General features: G+C 38.2%; 1 long non-coding RNA gene across 1 annotated transcript; it reads right to left on the bottom strand.

Annotated features, from left to right (window-relative positions):
- Positions 1-1612: 1612 nt before the first annotated feature.
- On the bottom strand, positions 1613-6545 carry LOC149808410 (uncharacterized). The gene is made up of 3 exons (XR_016424919.1): positions 6477-6545; positions 2644-6030; positions 1613-2299 (listed from the first exon to the last, which is right to left on the bottom strand). It is a non-coding gene; the product is annotated as an uncharacterized LOC149808410 (long non-coding RNA).
- Positions 6546-16922: the final 10377 nt, after the last annotated feature.

Here is a 16922-nt window from a genome sequence, read left to right as displayed (position 1 = left end):
CGATTCAATATAAATTTTGTGTGAATATCAAAAATATATCGGTTGCGTGTGCAAGTAATTGATTTTTTGTAAAATCTCAGCGAGTTATTAATAGCGCATTAATAGCATGAGACACGTGACCTGCAAATCCCAGCTAGTTATAAAACGCGGATTAGAATTTTGCGACAATTTTAGAAACAGTAATTTTGTGCGATTTCAATTAAAACACGCAGTAGTAGAGTATAATGAGCGTTTCTATGCCAATCCTATGAATGAATGATTTGGTGGTCGGTCCTAGTGCTAGGTAATCAATAATGAAATAGATTTTGCTGTCTCAACAAAGTTGTTTTCGTATTTGTTTAGACTAACGGGGGGCCTGATAGGGGGTAATCATGATTTCGCCCTAATGCAAAATAAGGGTGTAGCAGAGAAACCTCATTATACTCTACTACTGGGGGAAAAGACATTCCCGTGAAATAAAGGTAACTTTTTAAAAAAACTTGACGTTACTGGTAGTTTGGTTTCTTCTCTATCATAAGTATGTATTCTGATACACGTCATATTAACATATACAGTATAGAAATCCCGATTCCTGTAAAATCGCACATGACTGAGTTTATGCCGACGCTATATTCTTTCTATTTTGCCAACCATAGGTGATATCGTTTACGCTAAAGTCCTCTAGGTATAGTCACCCAGATGTCCCCCCCCCAGTCCAGTGCAAAATACATTTTTATTCATTAGTTTCTTTTTTGATGATACATAAATAGCTAGTTTTTGTAAACTGACTGATTTAGACTTACACAAATATGTGGAGCAACATTAGTTGCATCTCTCTCTCTCTTTCTCACATACACACACACACTACCACAACGACTGAAACTCATTTGTTTACTTGCTACAACTATAATTAACAAACTGTCTCGCATATACTGACCGACTTTTGTTTTCCTTCCAAAAATTGTGTTTTGCTGTTGACTGAAGACACGCAGTGCAAAATATTACCTTTAAATTGCATTGTTTCTAAGGCATTTTAGTTGTTGCTGTTTTTGTTGTAGCTATGTTGATAAACCAGAATTTGGAATGAAGCTTAGACTTCTTGTACAATATATTCGTGAGCTTGTATTTTTTGTGAAAACTGTAGAACTAATGTCATTTTTCTGGACACATTTGACACACTTTTCTTTTATCGCTAGGACAAAGATTGATGCAAGATACTTTGGCCTATCTTTTCAAACAAAATCCTAGATTTTGATGATTGAAATGTACCCTATAACGAAACACACACACACATACACACACACACACACACTGAGTTACCTATAAAATGTATGTGTGTGTGTGAATATCTTGTTCGTAATATTCAAGAAGACCAAGACATAGAGACAATTACGTCTTGGGTAAATTCCAGTAAATTTAAATGGAATTTTGAAAAAATCACAAAAATCCATTTTGATGTTGGCATGGTTTCTACCTATGCTTCAGTACATATTCTAACACACATCATATTGTCCACACATACACTGTGGGATTCCCAGTTTTCGCAAACTCTTACACGATTAAATGATTTCCTATTGTAACAAGATAACCGGGTGGGATATTCGGATTCACAACAGAACACTTCTGACCGTGATATAAATACAATATTTAATAATGGATGACTTGCATGAGCAATTAATTATGAATACGTGCGTGTATATATAATCCAAATATTGGATTTAATTAACATAAGAACGCACAGACTTAATGATGACAAATACAAATAAATTAATTTAACAAATACAAAGACAAAGTATGAATTGTTCACAACGATTCGACAATGAAACGATGGATATAGTCTACTCAGGTAGTAAACGATGTAAAATTTGACTCATGTAGTGAAATTATGGCGATAAAAAAGAAGGACAGATTTACAACTTAACTTTACAGTCTGCGAAAGGTTCACTGAGTTTTACGAACTCCAAAATTAGCCCACGGCTAACAAATTACATGTACGGAGATACACTCCGTCATCAGTACACTGTTTCAGCTCCACAGCTGCTACAGTTGAACTTCACAGCTGCTACAGACTCCGGACACTCGGAATACTTCGAACACTCGGAACACTCCGAACATTAGACCCTCCGGACACTCCGAACATTAGACCCTCCGGACACCCGGACATTAGACACTCCGGTCACTGACACGGACACAGACACTCTGGTCACTCCAGACACAGACAATCCGGTCACAGACATTATACATTCCGGTCACATTAGACACTCTGGTCACAGACATACACTCTGGTTACTCCAGACACAAACACTCCGGTCACAGACAGCTGAAAATATATCCAATACCGTGTACTATGCATGACACGGGCATAATAACGTAATGACGTTATGCACGGTAAGTTATATAGATTACATTATCAGCACAATACTTGCAAAATGATAAGTTCAAAAATAAACCTAATCCTGGTCGATAAGAATCCTACTATATTAAACAGTTCATACAAAAATGTAGCTTTACATTACTAATATAAATCCCTTGCTAAGACGAAAACTAGAATAGAAATATGTGTATTATCCTGCGTAAACCAAAACTACATAGCAAACATTCAAAAATACACGTGGTAATACAATAGTTATAACTTACAGATTAGAAATTAATAAACTTACATACCGCTACAGCTGAAGATGTGCAAGTCCTTAAAGCAGACTGCTGGCTGACAAGACTTATCCGCATTGTAAAGAAATGTACGTATGGCGAGGTAATTATACACAGACTTAGTCTGTCCATTGTAGGCATTCGGTTCGTGAAATCGAGAGCACTTCGCATGTGCGGCTTGGTATGAACCGAGCTCAGTACTTCGAAATACGACACAATATACATAAATCACCCTCGGGTATCGCTGTAAACAGAAAACAAAACCCGAGTACATATATTCAATAAATAAAAGAGTTTAATTCCGTAACACCTATATTGCCATGCATAGATGAAAATTTCTAAAGTCCTGTATTAAAATGTTAGCCAATTGCGTTTTTGAAAACATTACTCTAGTGTCAACCACATTTGTTCTCTTCAGTTTTTCGTAAGATTTGCCAGTAGTTTTTGGAGCGAACACTATGCGAGCGTCTTTGATGACGTCTGAAAATCATTTGAGATAACGGAGGTCATTAGTCGTTACAAATAGCTTCAACAAATCAGCTCGCGTATAATGTTTTTAACCCTCCCAAAAATGCGTGACATGCTCAAGATTGGAGACAAGCAGTGCATAATATTAACAACAACCTCTTATTTGGACCAGCTTTATTTGTGTCTTCTTTCTGTTACCTTGTTAAGCCAGAGATTGGAATAAAGCTAGGTTTTGTTTTGTACTGTACATTTGCAAGTACAGTTTTCTGTGCAAAATTTTGAAAAAGGTAGGTCTGATTCAGTTCATTTTTTGATGACGCTTTGGATAGAATTTTTCGTAAATCTAAAGATCAATTGCAATTAACGGTCTTAACTTCAAAAGAGTTAAATTCTAGATTTAAAATAATCATTGAAAGGTACCCGATGAAAAAACACGGAGAGAGAGAGAGAGAGAGAGAGAGAGAGAGAGAGAAAAGGAAAATAGTAGCTTTCTGTATCTTATCCATACTTACAAAACAAATAAAGACACATAGATACGTAACGTTAATTTGGTTATTGCAATGAAATACATTAAAATTTAAAAACACAGTACAGAAGTTCATTTTCCCGTTCATATTTATGTTCTAGAGTAAATTAATCATTGGTTATTTATGTTTCAATTGAATGTTAAAAAATATATATGTAAGTGCACTCTCACAGTTTAGGAGAGTAAACTATGAATTCTCGCATCCTCTAAAGTATTCGCTGCAATCAAATTTTGAAGCCACCAATGGAAGGTAGCGACAGCAGGAAGACCATCTGGAATGTTCAAGGAAAGTTTGATCTTTATTATGTAACACTGTAACACTATTGCTTGGTATCCGAGTTCCAGGTGGACAAATTCTTATTTGGATAAAGATAGGGGACTTGGTCCTTCCAGATATTTAGGCCATTTCCCTTTGAAAGTCTGGAATCGGCTTTCAAAATTTTCGAAGCCAGACAAAACCAGAGGAAACGTGCATTCCTTTTTTATATGTTTATTTCAATGAGCTAGTGGTATCCATAGTAGTGTGTATGTGGATGCCACAGACGGGCAGACAAACGGCATCGCTTCGATTGTGGACTAGCACAGTCGTATTGCATTGTCGATGTCACAGGGTACAACATCACTCTGCTTGCAGGGTACTGCATCGCACTTGAATTCGCTGAACATTTTTTTAGAATCCATTTAACTGTTTCTATATCTAATTAATCGTTATCAGTGAGCGTTCGTGCTCACATTTACATCCCTGTCTTTGAGTGGTTTTTTATACGAGAAGAATTACGCTACAATTTCCACAGTGATAAAATAAATGTTCTTGAAGACACTTGTCGGAAGCACTGATAGCCATGTAAAGAATAAAATGGGTAATACATGTACGTTGACATTTAAATGGCGGAATCTTATGTAAACAGACCGCGATTTATTGTTACGATAAATGAAAATAACCATCGCTTGTCTCCTAACATTGTAGAAATATTTGAAGAGAAAAAACGTTTTGGATGTCGAGAAGTTTTGCATCTTGCAATCGCGCAGTCTACGTTTATAAAAAAATTGGAAGTTTTCTTGCAATGCATATCTATAGACTACTAGAATACTATAATCACACAGTCTAAATAAGAAAACATTTACTGAACCCTAAGAAGATTTCCGGTTCTTGCCGTTTAAAAAAAATGAAAATAATCACTCAGACAGATCCAGGAATTTCATACACAATCTACGGGTTTTCTAAACTCCAGCCATTCAAGATTGGATTTTCTTTTATCCATTACAGTTTTTATTCGTATCCATGACCTGACTTAAAATCCACATCTTGAATTCGCTAACCTGTGAACTTTCGCTGTATCAAAAACAATATTTGCGTAAGAATTGTTGTAGTTTTAGATCAAAGAAGGGAGTTATACCCACAACATTCTTATTTATTATCACACAAGAGGGGGAAGAGATTTTAAGTTTCTTCACTAACTGTATGCTATTGCAACTGTACTAGTCAGTTTTTCAATATAATGGTTTCTATGGTCACAGCGAACATTTTATTTTTTCTTCATTAAAATGTCTGCTAAATAAAAAAAATTGAATGCACTTATGAAAAGCGCGCTGAACCACACAATTTTGGATGTTTCCATTCTCTTGTGAACAATCAAGGTGAAAAACAATTCACGCACCGTACCTGATTCATTTTCTTGTTCTGGTCGTCGTTCTGTACTTTTTCGTGTTCGTTGTCATATATTGGAATATAACATTGATGAATCAACGCGACGAGTTGTTCTCAAAAATGATATTATTTCTTTCCTGCATAAACGTGAATCTTTGTGTTTTGATTATGTAAAAACATGTTTACCAAGGTTCAATTAGAGTAGGAGTGCTTATGGATACACTATACCTACACAGACATACTATCACGCAAGCAAGCAAGGAGAAAAGAATGCTTAAGGATGCACTGTACCCAACAAGGCGTAAGGGATTTAAAGGTATGGTTGGGTTGTGAATATAGACACAGAGACAAACATGTACAAACACATATCGGTAATGAGTATTATCTCTCTTTTCTAGATATATGAGTGACCTTGGAAAGGTCAATTTGTTTTTTTCCACCACTCTCCCGTTAGTGGTTGCACCTCCAGGGTCGGAACCGCAGGCAGCACATTGTTGTCTCATTTGACTCCATTCCAAACTGTTGGCTAGTTAGCTACCTTAAACTTCTTTCTAATTTTCAGGGATCCAGTTCTTTTCTCCCCTTTTCATCGCCCTCACCTGAATCTAACTGACATTGAGGCTATACTGCCTTTCCCCTGGAGGAATTACAGTTAGCATAACCCTTGAGCTCTCTAGTATCCAAGACACAAGACAACACAATGTGTTTAAATACTATTTTAATTCGTAGGCGAGAACTCTCTTGAAATTAGGGTAAAAGGCTGTAATAAATGAAAACACAACCATTACAAAATACGAAATTACTACATCAACATTAAATTAAAGAAACGTATATGTAGTACTGAAACAGTCAACATATATCGAAAGTAAAAGCTTCCTTATGTCTTTCCATCCTTTTAAATTTAAAATTGAAATAATGTCCAGTATGTGCTTCCATACTTTGAAATTCACTAACAGGTACATTTCCGTTAATATTTCTACCGTGGCTTAACAAAGAGTGTTACTAAGAGGGTTTAAATGATGACACAAAAGGAATGTTTATGAGATGAATCTCACACAAATAAAGTGTATCGTATGCACTCGCAAGCCACGTGGCATTGCGTATTGTTAACTATCCCTATGTCGGAACTGATTGTTATTTTCAATTAACATCCATATCGGAAATTAAATATACGAGTCATTAACGATAATTCACAAATTTACTCACACTGTGGTGGGCTTCAGATGCAACGAAAAGAGCTGTGAAGGCACGTTCACATTCCTGCCTGGACGTATTACAAACGAAAATAGGAAACTGATATTTATGAAGAAGAGTTAAAAAGAGGAGACAAATCTAAAGAACCACTGTGGCTGTTCCAACAGTAACAGCACAGAGGCGATACAAATCCCTATCCCTATTCTGCCGATATATTTCCTTCTTCTCCTCATCCATGTTTTCTTGATTTTCTCTACTTCTTCTTTCATCACTTGTCTGACGAACTTCTTAGCGATTTTGAGTTGAGTGAGATCGTCTCCCTCTTTAAATGTTGCTTTTCAGGATAAAGTCTACTTCTTTTCAAAACCCAGTGGGGCTAAATTCTCTCCATCAAACTGTCGGCCTCCATTAATTTTCCCACTCTGCAGTGCTGTCTAGTCACCTTTCTTTTTCATGCGATGATGAATAGCAAGACCGGCAAATGCGCATCGTTATATGTTTTAAGCACGGACATGAATCAAAACATTAATAGGTGTGATACAGAAAATAATTACAAAATAAATCCTCTTATTTGTTCCACACAAACTTACCATCAGTAAGATATTTATTAAAAACAAGAGTGTTTATAATACACCATACCCACATACACCCATATCACACAAAGGGATTTGGAGATTTATTTCTTTGTGGATGAAAACAAAAACATGCAAAAAATACAAACTTTGCAATGATTTTAGTAGTATATCTTCTCTGAGATGTATATGTGACCCTGAAAATGCTGTTTGGTTGTCGTCCTGGATATCGTTGAGATGGTAACGATGAAGATATCCAGGACGGGTAGATCTTACCATGGGCTAGACGACAATACTTGGTTTACTCTTTCTGTCGGAGACAAGGAACTCATCTGTCTACATATTCCTCTCCTCCAGCTCTTCTCCCTGCTCCCGCTGCTATTGCTGTTGCTTCGCCTGCAGATAGTTCCTTTCCCATTCTTCTATTTTACCTTTTACTTCCTACAGCAGGACATCTTTCACCAGGTTTGGAGGATATTGAGAACAATGAAGACTTTCTTCTCCATTCGCCTCTGATTTTTTACCATGTGCATGTGCACCATGGCTTCTCTAAGTTCAATAAGTTTAGATGACATGGCAGTTATTGACGAGTCAGTGATAGATGGCAAGACGGGTGAACGCACCACTTTATATGGTAGAAGCATAACCGGAAATAAAACATCCTTCCGATTCGGTATGCGGACGTGAAAGAAAATATTCTTTTCTTTTACAAAGATTGACAAAGTGAATGAAAAAGCATGTTGACACGTGTTTTTCTGGACAAAAAGCAACGAGTCAACACCATTTGTTTCTAAAAGAAAATATTTAATATTAAGAAAAAGTTTCTTTAATTAAATACGAATACAAACTGACGAATTAAACCTGAAAGCACTGCTTGATTTAAAATAATCTAAATGACTGTAATTTTGCCATCGATGCACGCTTTGTTTTTATGCTCAAGAAAATAGATAGCCGTTATGTACACAAAGTCATCTTTCTATTTTGTAATCGTTTCTATAGTACTCACAATCACGACAAGTCACTAAATGTTCAAAGGGAAATCCAAGACTGTTCATTAGGAAAATACACACAATGGAATATGATCATGGTAATGGAGTGAGTTGGCACATTTCTTCTTCTAAAGTCGATGTTGACGTCTTCCAGAGGAGGCAATCCATAAGAAATACATGTATTCCACTTCGTGGTCGTTGGGAAGAAAGTAGACGGCTATTCAGTGGGTTAGTGGTCCGTGATTGTCGTCTGTGTTGAGAACATAGACTTGAACGTATGTAGGTTTTTAATGCGGAAGTTCATCTTCAGATCACACCACAGGTTTCCAAGAAGCTGTGTACGACTGTGAATCAGAAAGTTCCAAGGTATCCATTTGTTTCACAAGTAATGATAAATCAATTGTTCTGCTTTAAAACATAATCTCTGTATGTTTCTGCTCCATCTTTTTATTTTATTTTAAGACTCTAAGATCACTTCTTTCAAGCGGTTGATTTCCAGAATGTTTTCAAATGTTGCACATAAGATGACGTTCAGTGTTTTCCAGAGCTAATATAAACAAACGTTCCGCATGAAATTGACTGGATTATATATGGTGGAAATGTCCTTCGTCATTGCCTTGGTCTTGAGTGAAACGAAATCCCCACAAGCATATCCTTCAGCACAATAATCGTACGAAATGCCTTTGCTGTTATTAGTACCTAACTGTTATGTGTCTTCAAAGTGTCAACTAAAATGTTAAAGTAGTGTTCTGGGAAAAGTTAGTTTCAAAAGGTATGGCACACAACGTATGGCCATCTAGGGTGACTTCTGTCTTGGAGTGTTGGAACTAGAACTGGATTTGATCGTTATATCCATTGAGGGTCTCGTTGCTGACTATGCCGATGAGCAGATATTTTGGTAGCTGTTTTTGAAAACATGATTTTCGATCTTGGATCATAGTCCAGACGCAATGGTGGCGGCTACCACTTCCACTAGTCGAATAGAATACTTGGCTGTAATTCTGCCCAGAGTTTGACTGATGTGGCTTTTCATTTTAGGCAAGACATCCGCACGGTGGACGTAAAGACTGGCTTCTTTGATGTTCGTTTTGTCTCGTTAATATTAGCCATCAATTAGAACACGGTACTGATTCGCTTCTGTCTCATTTGTACATCCACTCCATTCCATAAATACTTGTCTTACAGCAACTTGTCCATGTGTAAAGCATCCATGATTTGCAAACTAATTCCTTGTTTGATTTTCTTTGGACAACCGTTAAGTCTACCATTGCAATGATAGTCCACTCTTCGTTGATGTACTTGTACAAAGTGTCAGGCTTCCATACCAAGAGGTGCATCTAAATGTGTATTGATTGCTTCTTCTCAGTACGTCAGGAGATTTTCCACATAAGCTCAATATGGGGCAAATATCCATGATGCAGTTGACAATTTTATTATTCAAATATTCATCAACTTTTCTGACCAACAGATGCATAAAACTGTCGACGGGAGCTACTCTGGCATCTTGCGTTGGATTGTTATTGTCAACTTTGAGAACTTTAACTTTCAGGTACTATAAACCTTAATCTTCCCTTTTTCCTCTGATTTGAAATTAATTCCATAGGTGATGATTGAGAAACCGTCCTTGACGTTGCATGATGAAATTCGACCCATTTGGATTCTTGAATACTCATCGTCGTCGGTGGTATGGTGAACATATCGCAGTCTGACTTGAAACATTTGCAGGAATCTCGGTGCATCATTTGTCTCTTTTTATTTAATAATCAAACTCGTCTAATTCTCTGGCAATTATTGTTCGTTTCTTATTCCTTGTCTTAGATTTGAATATTTTTCGCCGTCTATTTCTACCTTCTACTTGCTGATGAGGAAAGAATGCTCTGGACATACGCGTATTTAGCGAATATATAGCGGTGTCTCCGCGACCGAAAAAATCTTTTCCAATTTAAAGCAACACATTTTTTTCTGGTTTAATGGAGGTTTCATTTTTTTTTTAAGATGGGTACTACCGTACGAAAAGCTGAATTTAACTTATCACCTAAACTATGTCCCCTTTGTCAATTGATTCCAATTGCAATTTACTGGAGAATGTTTTTAGAAAATGTAGTTTCACTGTGATTTTTCCTTTGAAGAATAGAACACGTTAACCATGATTTTTTTTGCACTAACATTATCACTGTTAAAATACGAGTTACTGACAGGACGATAATTAGGATGTACAAATTATCGGTGAACTTAATACATGATTCTTCCTTGATCGTAAGCAGCTATGGTTGAATCTAGTTTGAAAAGAACGATTCTCAGCAGCGGAGGAGCCGTCCCGCGACGGTGTACTCGACGACATCCGAGTACATAAACATTAAACCGAGTCCATAGTTCAGTTCGATAGGAGAGGAAACCGGTGTATCCATACAGACTCGAAAACAAACTGTGACAAAAATTAGTGGACAATGTTTTCCAGTTAGAGAAATCCATTTTAAAATGGTCTAAACAGCATGGAATTCGATCATTACATTTGAACGAAAGTTTGCCAGAGCTCTGCCAAACTGATTATTAAAAAGCTGAAATTGTATCAACGAGATGTCGACCATTGAAAATAATATTCTACAAGAATTCCCATGAAATAGGTTGTCAATTGATGATTGATTGGTGATGTTTTTGGATTCGTAATAGCAAGTATCACTTTTATCCAACTGTTTCTTGATATCGACGACGAATGCTTTTGACCTTCAGTGATGTTGATTCAAGTAGGATTAATTATTTTTCCAAAAGCTGCTTTCCACTGAACTTCCTAATCCAACTGTATGGATTTAGGAAATTTGGCTGTCAAACAACATACAGTGTTGCTAGGAAACGCATTCATAGAACTGTCAATAGGCATATTGAATAAAATGTTGTTTTTTTCAGAGTTCCAATGGTTCTGGCTTCCAATGAGTCAATTGCTGTCAAAGGTGAACCAGTTTCCAAATGTTACAATGTTTGGAGGCCGTTGTAACTGGAAGAGAGGTTCCCGGGATTGACAGCTAAACTGTCGTTGGTATTTTTGTTTTTGATTCATTTCAGTGACGGATTGAAAAGACTATAACCAATATAACTGCTGAATAAAAAGTCCAATGGATGTTTATCTCCTTTTGCAAATTCATATTTCCAGTGTCTGTTCCCATGTCAATGCACATAACAAAGATTTGGCAGAAAAAGGCAAGCTGACTTTAGGGACACGTTCTTCTCACCGCACCAACAAGGGTTGCTTTCGTAGTTCTTGAAGAGATGAACTCTGATAAGGAGCAGTAATTTCAATTCATTTTACTGTCAATGACTTGTAAAGCTGCAATCCAAGAATAGAAACTAGGTGGATATCCATTTCAACGACCTTTTACTTGTCGTAGTCGACATTTTCTACCTTGACGTGTTCCTCGATCGAGATATCTTCCACGTCGCCTTCTTTCTTTGTCACTCGTTATAACTCCGTATAGATCTTCCAATTTATAGACATAAGGATCACGTCCACACACTTCTTAAGTGACACGAAACAATTATGTTGTCCAGTTCGGTAAATTACCATTGCCAAAGGTGCCTTTTAATTATTTTCAATGAGAAAGCAATCTCCAGTGTTCAACAAGTCTCTCTTTTTTCTAAATAGTTTGTGACGTTCAAAACATTCGATCAAACAACTTCACTTCGTTTTCTGGTGTCACTTCTAGTAGTATATTTCAGACGTTTCAGTGATGCGATTGATTGTAAGCTTTGACTAGACGTGTAAGCACTTCGATGTATTTGAGAGCGAGTTCCTATGTAAACTATTTCCACACTACGTTCATTCAAGGTCTTTGAAAACGTTTGACGCCACTAGTTTTCATTTTAGGATTTTCAGTGGTGAAAAAAATTAATGTCTTTTATCAGTTCAATGTGCAAATTTTGATTAAGAAATTCGGTACCTTTGTATATTTGCCCTAGTAGAGGATGTCGACCAAGTTGTTTAAAAACCAGTTTAAAGTTCGCGTTTACTCGCGACTTGTTTTATAAATCAAAGGAACAATACAAGCTAGTTTTGAAAAGACGTAAATGACAGAAAACAAATATTTCTTAAGTTGACTTTCAAAGTCACAGTATCCAGGCAAAATCCACAGAAAACGTGCATTAGTCTTTATATCGATAAATCCCGATAAGCTTGTTGTGTCCAGAATGGTTCACGAGTGCACAGAGGACATCCAAAGATAAGCACACAAATGATATCACTTATATCAGTAAAGCAGAAAGTTCACCGCTTTTATTAGTAGGACGGCAAGGTCCTTTATTTTTGCATATTGCATGCACTTGTCCTGGTTGGTCTTGATTTTGGTAACCGTAAGTTTTGGGTCTACCACTAGCGAAACTTGTTCATCCATGCTCCTGAACGTTCATCTTCGATGCATGAATGATAGCTACTAGAGCGATCAGTGTATATACAACTTCCGGCTTTAATTTAAAGGACTCTATTTCGAAATGGTTGCAAGACAGAATACAATTTAAAATGGATATAAGCTATAACGTAAGTTGCAATGAGGATATTTCAAAATTCGATAGGGGTGAGGTTGGCTTATGGGTAGTGGAAACTCGCGATTTCTTTGTCATTCACAAAGAGCAAAACTTCACGTGGAATGTCCTCGCGTTTAAAAAGTTTTCCTTTATAGTCGGCAAGTTACCAAGTATTCCATCTTTTGCAATATCAGACGTTGCGCTAATTTGCCACACAAACAATTCAAAACGACATTTTGCAAATTATCTTATATTTTCTTTTCTTCACCGTTTCCATCGTGTATATCCACATGTTATCAGTTTCACACTAGTTATGCAGCTGATGAAAAACGTTAGCGGAATGTCAACGGCTAACAGAGAGCTAGGACTCAGAGGGGATGATAACTAGCACATCCACACTTTCCACACAAATTCAAGTGTCGATGTTACTAAGAATATACTGGTAACCCTTATAAAGAAAAAGTAGATAAATATTTTCCTTATTCTGTTAGAAATATATGAAAATCTGAAATGGCCAAGAGAGCATTGGACTCTGTTATTAGAATCTGAAATGGCCAAGAGAGCATTGTACACTGTTATTACAAAGTGCATTTCTTGGCAAAGCTGGTGACATATACACTTCCCTGTCAGCACGGCAAATGCTGATTATGATCTGGTTAAGGAATGCATTTGGAAGGTTTATGGGTTGGTACCTGACACTTATCCACCAAAGTTGAGGAAGTATTAAAAACACTAACATACAATGCAAATTAAATGTACATAACACTTGAATAAAATGTATGATATTGAAACAGCAAAAGTCAGTTTCGTCACTAAAATGTGTGCTAAAAGAACACTATAGGTTAGTTTCTTCACTGTAATATATGCTAAAGAAACAATATAGGTTAGGTTCTTCGCTAAAATATGAGCTAAAGGAACACTAAAATTTAGTTTCTTCACTATAGTATATGCCAAAGGAAATCAAAACGTTAGATTCGTTAGAAAATGCGGGCTACTGGAACACTAAATGTTAGTTTCTTTACTATAACGTGCTGCTGCAACAATAAAGGTTAGTGTCTTCACTAATATATTTGTTTCTCTTGCATAAACACGGTCGCTGTGCCATTTTATCCCGCAAGCAATTTAACATCACTTTGGCAAACGATCGCCTTCCTTCGCTTTTCTCGATGTGGTCTAAAGTGATGCCTTCCTGTTACCGGTATTTCTCTTTGAATTTCATTTGATCTTCGGGAGTCTGGCACCAGGAAGAATAGCTGCTGGCTTCTTGTTTGAGTTTCGAAAAGGCATATACGTAGTCTGCGAAAATTCCTTTCTGAGTCTCTTCGCCCTTGTGGTATTTTTCTTTCTTGGGGAAAGTGGTAAATTTCGTATACTTCTAACTGTTGGTATCACAGGTCCAGAACTTTAAAAAATTCCACGCTGACACACGTTCACATCAAGACGCGTTCTTCTTGGGTGTGCTGACAAGGTCGGTCTTGATTGCAAGTATGGCACAAGGGAAACATCAGTCTTCCTTGGCAATGGTGAGGTAAAACGGGATGGTACAAGTCCGTGAGAGGCAAGACTTTGCACTTAATCAAAAAGCCTTCATATTGTTGAATGTTGTCCAGGTCGATGTGTTCCGTAACCAATTGCGGGTGCACTGCGTGAAAGCGACAATATTTGCACACGTAAGGATACAGCGAACACACGTCCACGTATTTGATTTCTTCTCCTTTCTCCTGGTCGGCTTGGTACAGCAGACAGGTAGCATTCGTTCGTCCTCCGTACAAAGTGTCTCGCGGTTCAGTGCGTTTAAACTCGGGATCGGTTTTCAAACGGTGATCCTACTCGTGTTCCCACATTTCCACTACTTGGCATCCTTGCTGTTCTAACTTCAGGCGCCGCTGATCGTACAGATCTTCAATAGTCCGTTGTAAAAATTGATTTTAGTGTCACTTTCAAGGTAGCAGAGGGGACATCGTGAAATAAGCAACCGTTAAATTCGTACACGGTCTTGGGGTTTTCTAAGTCCCATCCAAACACTGAATATGTTCCGATGGTCTTTTCGCCTCCCCCGTTGCGGTCATGTTGGATTCATTTTGTTCCTTGTCGCACAAGTAATGTAGCTAGCGTAGGGCTTTGACCGAGTATTGACGTTTGACAAAGTTAGTCGTTTGAGGGCTGATGACAGCCAGGGTGTTTTCGGGCATGAATCATCGACGGTAAACAAAAGAACACGCTTTGGCAAAGGTGCAGGATTCTTTCAAAGGATCGATCCCTCCATGCTCCATGAACAGTTCTCGAAATTTTCCACAGCAACGACGTAAAATGTCCACGTCGGAACGACAATGCTTTACATTTCTTCCCGAAAGTCGAAGGGGTCCGAGGGGTGAGTTTAGTACCAAGCGTAGAAAGCTTCTCGTTGTTCGGTACCCATGTTGTTGTGGTCGTAATCGTGAGCCTCAGGCAAATGGGGTAGAACGGCGTGTATATTGGCTTCGGTATTGAAAAAGTGCGGAGATAACCTTTGGCCATTTCTGTCATTCCAAACGTTTTAGGCATTCGACTCAATGGCATGGCCAAGTAACTCATCGAATCTTTAAACTGCACTTGTCCCACTTGCATGGAAATGATTCTGGCTCCGTTCAAAGTGACTTTAGGACGTTCCGTACTTTGTTCTGTATAGTATCTAAGAAGACATTGCCCATCGTATCCCGAGATATTGTAAGGCGTCACCGTGGCATGGCGATGACATTCTCCGTAACTTTCGATGTCCTCTTGGCTCCACGTCTCGTCGATGGGGTCTAAGATCCATTGGGCGAAATCGGCTAGCGTGTTCGGTCCCCGAAAGATTTTTTCACGTCCTCCAGGAATCGTGCTGCAGTGAGAGCAATGACTAAAGATAGGCTCTTGGATGCATTCGAAATAGAAAAAGATGAAATTCCCTTTCTTCTGGCCATCTTCCTCTTGATGATTGGAATGGTATTTTTGAATGTAGCATTCGTGTTCGAAGTCTACGATTTGTGACAAATGTGAAATCGTTTCTTTCCTGAACATACGTGTGCCTTGGCACACAAGTAGAGCACAATCTCAGCAGTTGACAAGTACTTTTCTGCTGTGAAACTTGCGTCTTTAGATGTTGTTGGTAACGGGCAGGACTGACAAAAGTGCGCTGACAAGTAGGGCAATGCAATCGATCTTATCCTTCGTCCAGACAGGGTTGAGAGGCCACTTTTCGATCCACAATGCTTGTGTTGCTCTCGATTGTTATAGCCATAGTCACATTTCTCACATTAATAACCGTATGCCAGGAATGCGGAGATACTGGTAATGGCATCAAAATGTTCATCGTGATAATAGACGTGAATATTTTTTCCGTCTTTCAAATCTTTGCCTCGAAGCAACAGAATTGCACGCACTTCTTAAGATTGTATTTTCAATGTGTAGCGTGGAGCCAAGAGGTCTTGCAATTGTTGAATTTCAGGAATGCCTCAGGGATGTCTTCGGATAGCCCCGCTTGTTGTAACAGGAGTTCTGCTTCTCTTCGTTGTTTGGCTCGGTACGATCGTTGAATAGTTTTCCAGGCTCTTTTCCATTCCACCGTGTCGTTCTTGTTGGCATACGTTCATCCTACGACGATGGCACCTGCTAAACACACCTGGTCTTGACTGTTGTTAATTTGAACGATGCTCTTTTAGGTGCTGAGAAGTTCGTCCACCAATAACACCTTTTTGCGTACTGTCCCTTGGGGAAGAGAAACGTGGGTAGTATCTCTTTTCCATCGGTGATGTGAAACGTATCGTTGGATTGTTGCACGTGTTGAATCTTGTCGATGACTTTGGAAGGCGTCAGTTCTGCCGGGCTACTAAACTTGATTCAAACGGGGGACTTCAAACTGTCGTGATGAATGTTAAGTCTCAAGCGATCGTCTTCTTTGGCTTCACAATGTCGTTTCATTGTGGTTAACAAAGAATCCCACACCTCGGTGATGAACACGTCTGATTTCTCCAACGGTATTTCGGACTTGAAATCTTTAAACTTCACCGTGTACGTGTAAGCCGTAGTTCTAAAATTTTCTAGAGGAGTGATTTTCCGTCTCTCGAATGTGGTAGTAGATTTGAGGAGTTAATGGTGGCTTTGGTTGGGTGTAGGCTCTATAGGTCTGGATTCTGGCTCACTCATGTCATCTTCAAAATCACTGGTATGAATTTGAGCCAAAACTGTTATGGCCATAGTCACATTTCTCACACTGATATCTGTATCCCAGGAATTGGGCGATACTGGTAATGGTATCGAAATGTTCATCTTTATGATAGACATGCATGTATTTTGGAAGGTGTGAATTCTGCTGGGCTGCTCTCGATCCAAACGGGGGACTTCAAACTGTCGTGATGAATGGAAAG

Source organism: Sinohyriopsis cumingii, chromosome 1 (assembly GCF_028554795.1).
Source record: "Sinohyriopsis cumingii isolate HCF-2022 chromosome 1, ASM2855479v2, whole genome shotgun sequence".
NCBI classification, from domain to species: Eukaryota; Metazoa; Mollusca; class Bivalvia; order Unionida; family Unionidae; genus Sinohyriopsis; species Sinohyriopsis cumingii.
Note: the sequence above shows the minus strand (reverse complement) of the source record. Positions and strands in the feature narration are given on the sequence as shown.